The sequence below is a fragment of the Mus caroli genome, chromosome X, assembly GCF_900094665.2.
Source record: "Mus caroli chromosome X, CAROLI_EIJ_v1.1, whole genome shotgun sequence".
NCBI lineage: Eukaryota > Metazoa > Chordata > Mammalia > Rodentia > Muridae > Mus > Mus caroli.
The window spans coordinates 130,992,611-130,997,628 of NC_034589.1; the positions used below are offsets into that span (position 1 = coordinate 130,992,611).

The 5,018-nt window shown below is 41.6% G+C and overlaps 1 pseudogene; it reads right to left on the minus strand.

The window, feature by feature from the left end:
- Nucleotides 1-3,079: 3,079 nt before the first annotated feature.
- On the minus strand, nt 3,080-3,511 carry LOC110286407 (annotated as a pseudogene).
- Nucleotides 3,512-5,018: the final 1,507 nt, after the last annotated feature.

Below are 5,018 nucleotides of genomic sequence, written 5' to 3' on the forward strand. Positions count from 1 at the left end.
TTTCAGACAAAACTTTAGAGATTGTACCCTTTTTTCTTTCTCTTATATCCATACTGTACCATATATAATGACAGTTCTACCTCCCAAACATGCCGAGTCCACATAATTTTCTATCACCTGGAGTAAGTTACCTCTTACTCCATGATACCGGTTGCTTAAATAATGGCAGTGATCCCTTCGCCTCTCCGCTTACACAATTCTACAAACTAGTCTTCATTCAGTAGAGTGATCTTTGGAAAATTCCAACTAGTTCATGTTCCTTTGCTTTAAAACTCTTTATGTGTAGGATGTAATGTTCAATTGACTGAAACCATCTAAAAATAATCCATGCTATCTGGTCTCCATGTATTTCTTCCACACAATCCCTCATTATGCTCTTTCACCCTTCACAGCACAATAGCCATAACTGGTTTCTTTGTGTTCTTCAAAGAAGTCCATCACCCCTTCCTCTCACTGCACCTGTGGCTCTCTTGGCCCCAAATCCCCTTTCCTCCTATCACTGTGGCCTAACTCCTTTGCTTACTCACCCTTTATTTTCCATTTAAAATGTGTTTCTGAAGTGTTCTTGATCTAATTCTTGTCTCTTTTTTTCCCATCAGAATATAACACATGCAATAAAATTTCCCTTTTAAGTATACAATTTCATGGTCTATATATAGTACAGGAAACTATCCCCAGTATTGAGTGCTATATGCTTTCATAATTCACAATGAAACCAAAATTCCTTTATATCTCCTATTTTCTCTCTCTCTCTCTCGGTCTCTCTCTCTCTCTCTCTCTCTTCCTTTCTTTTTTAACTGTCTGGAATAAAGCTTCTCTGAACACTCACAAACATATTTTTGTTTGTACATAAGACTTTTTTTTTCATTTTTCTTGGGAATATATTCAGGGCTTACATTGCCAAGTCATAGCGTCACTTTCACTTAGGACTCTAGAGAAGGTTACTGCATCTGAGATGCCTTACCTAAGTATTCCAAGGACGATCACCCACGTCCACAGTCTATCTCTACTGCTTTATTCTATTTTCTTTTCTCCAGGTCACAAACCAAAGTCCAAAATAACCTTATTTCATTATTTTGCATATCTGATTCTCTCCACTAGAATATCAGATTCCCAATGACAGGGACTGTCCTAGTCAGGGTTTCTATTCCTGAATAAACATTATGACCAAGAAGCAAGTTGGGGAGGAAAGGGTTTATTCAGCTTACACTTCCATACTGCTGTTCATCACCAAGGAAGTCAGGACTGGAACTCAAGCAGGTCAGAAAGCTGGAGCTGATGCAGAGGCCATGGAGGGATGTTACTTACTGGCTTGCTTCCCCTGGCTTGCTCAGCCTGCTCTCTTATAGACAAGACTACCAGCCCAGAGATGGTCCCACCCACAAGGGGCCTTTCCCCCTTGATCACTAATTGAGAAAATGCCTTACAGTTGTATCTCGTGGAGGCATTTCCTCAACTGAAGCTCCATTCTCTGTGATAACTCCAGCCTGTGTCAAGTTGACATAAAACTAGCCAGTACCTTACCAAAGTTGGTTACTGCTACACTCTCAACCTCTATGAAACTGACTCCCAAATAGTAAAAATTCGGTAAGCATTTAGAGATGACATAAATGAATCAATGAGGAAAAAAGTTGGTTCTTTTTTTTTTTTTCTGTCACCTCAAAGATTATTCTGAAGTATACTAATGACTATTTTAGTGTGTTTTGGTTCCGGTAGTTATTCTTTGGAATAACAAAAAGTAGCCTAACTACACTGCAGGGAAAGCAGCTCTAGCACAGATTGCGTGGGTTGCTTGACTTTCATTTTACAGTTCCCCACCTACGCAGCCAGTCCCATTTGAATCCACTCATAACTCCCTGCAACTGCAGAGGATCGGGATGACAAAGGAAAGAAAACTCCATTGAGGAAAACGGGACATGAGATGCCCCGCTTTGCAAATGTGTAAATCCGGGCTGTCCCCTTTCTTCAGGATGACTGGATTTTCAATATTTAGATGAGGTAACTCAGGTATTTCCGACCTGGACCCTTTTCTAAGTCATTATACCTTTTCTAGAAAATGAGTGATAACTTGGTTTTGACTCTCAAAAAACAATAGTCATTTGAGTAAAATGGAATGGTCTGGTCTGCTGTTTGAGATAAAGGAAAGAAGGGGTGCATGTCTGAGAGGTTTTATCTGTTCAGTAATAGAATGATATTGAAATTTGTGTGCACAATGTTAACTCCTGGCATCAGTTCGTGTTCATATGCCCCTCTTGGAGAGCAGAGGCTTCAAACAAACAAACAAGCAAACAATAGGAAAAAGGAAAGAAACCCGAATCAGATATAGCTCATTAATATTACAGCAGAAATCCAAGTTGCCTATAAACATTTTCATATGAATTCTAATATCATCCCTCATACATGAATTTCTTGGATGCCTTCTGAAAACTGTTACTGGGAATTGCGGAGTGACCATCTTAAGACTGTAAATAAACGCTTTCTTGGTACAGCCTTGCCCGGGGAGTAAAAGTTTGGCAAGGGGAAGTGTGTGGGAGGTTGAGATTCCTGTAGGGTGGCAACTCCCCCAAATCTAATAACCTCTTCCAAAAATGCCAAAGACAGACTCAAAACTCAAAAGGAAAATTAAGTTCGGGTATAAACATGTCTAAGAGTAGATAGATGGCTCACAGTCATTTATTTTCTGGTGTTTGCTCTGCTTCTAGAATAATATACAAAACAGCAGAGAGCAGAACAGATCACCACTTACCAGACATGGAAAAGCATGTTGTTTATGGATGCACAGAAATGAAATAAAAGCACAAACATGTCTTTCTCAGAAGACCCCAGGAACATGAGATTGGGAGGACATACAGATGTTTTACTTTCATTGTTCAGTGTTTTTTGTTTTTTGTTTTTTTTTTTTTTCAGAATAAACCAATTTATTATTTTTTTTAAACTCACAATTACAATGCAGTTAGTTTCAAGGAGGCCAAACATTTGCCCAGTAACCAACATTACATACAAGCCTCAGTAAGGGTCCACACTTGTACTATCAATTATACAGAACCAATTTTACACCTCTTCAGCCTGAATTTCTTGATTAGATGAAACCATTTGCAGCCTTGCACTGCCGCAGCACCTCATTGAAGCCCTCACAGAGCTTGCCATCATTCTGGTTCTGAGCACACTCCAGAAACTGCTTGATCTCTAGAGAGCAAGGTCCAAAAGACTGCTGGTTCTGCAGCTGGGCTCCCCGAGGCTCCTGGTAAGTGATGTCGGGCTTTGAAGGCTCAGCATTACAGCCTCTGCTGAAGCCCCCAGTGATGGCGTGACCCTGGGTGTGCCCCACTGTAGAGGCCACAGCCACACCGGCCGCAGTGGTAGCCATGTGGGCCATCAGGCCGGGCTGCCGAGGCTCAGCGGCAGGTGAGCCAACTGCAGATGTTGCAACTGCTGCTGGAGGCTGAGCTTCAGGTGATCTTCTGGGAGCAGCCCTCATCTGAGGGGCCCGGCTTTGGCTTCCACCCAGCATCCTAACTGCTAGTAGTCTCAGTGTTCAGTGAAAACAAGCTATTGACATGTAATGCGTGTTATATTTAATTAAAAGTGCTAAATTGCCAATCTTTTCAATTCTCTTCTAGTTGTAAAGGCCTCGGAAAATCTTATCAAAATAAGATCTTTGCATAAAGAAAGTTTCAAGTTACAATATGCTATTTGGTATTTCATGTCGTTTAAAACTTGTTACATTTTTATTTCCTATGAGTGTATGTGTGTGTGTGTGTGTGTGTACTTGAGTCAGATGGAGGTCAGAGGACTACATGTGGGAATCTGTTTTCTATTCTCTTATTCCACCGTCTGGGGATTGAACTCAGGTGTTCAGGCCTGGCCACAGGTTGCTTTATCTGCTGAGCCATTTTATAGGTCCCCAGTACCATTTTTAACATATCATCAGTACAGAAAGAATTGTATTGCTTGGACCCCCCCCCCATGGAATTTAATGGATACGAGGAAAACCTGTGCCTTTTCCTCCTCAGCTAGCTCCTAGCCCATTCTTGACTTTCCACAAAATGGGTACAGAGTCTCAGGTCTGTTACCACAGAATCCTGTCTCCTACTCAAGGAAAGCCATGTCCAGATTGGGTTGTTTCACTGCTATTCGTGCTGCCCTCTACTGGTGAATGACTCTACTTGCAAATGGTTTGCTGCTGTGTTTGGTTCCTTTATCCTCCGTCCATCTAAGTCAAGCCCAATTTATAAACACGGTATGTACGTGGACATCCATTGCTCAGGCTTGCCTGCATTTTCCCATAAACAGAATCGCTGTTTCTCAGGTTCTTTTGGTTATGCGCTTTCCCATTTTTTTTTAATAGAAAAGGCTTATCGATTTGTATTGAGAGCTTGAGAAGTGTTTCCTATGTGAAGGCGAAGCAAGGCAATATGAATTCTAGCAATATGAATCAGAAATTGACTTAACTTGTGTGAGGAGTTCAGATACTATTGTGAATGAATGACTTATGAAAGGCTGCTGGAAATGCCATCTTCAGAGGGCCACACTAGAAAGATCGAGGACCACAAAAAAGGAAGCTAGCCTTGCCATGGGGAGCTTTAACAAAACCAAGAAAACCAAGGGATGTGAGACAGACAGTAGCAGGAAATAGGACAGAGTGATTCGAGGACAAGAAGCTACTGAACTAAGTAAGCAGGGATGTCAGAAAGTGTTTGTTGTCAGCTAGCAATGGTATCCATCCTTCCTGCTAGACCAGAGTACTAAAAGCTTGAAGAAACAACCTGGCTCTCCTTGAGATCAGAAACAGAGGCAACTTGTTAGAAGTGCTTGGAGCTGAACCACAATTCTTCTAATTCAAACAGGGCAAGGTGGCGCATAAAGATAGGGAGCCCTGTGAATTAAGGTTATAAATTACTGGCGAGAGGTTGCTGGGAGCTAGATTTGTCTGTGGCTTTGTAGGAGAAGTCCTGTTGAGGACTGAGAAATAAGCAAGAAATTGGGACCATAGCCATCTCCCACTCTCTCCCATTGTG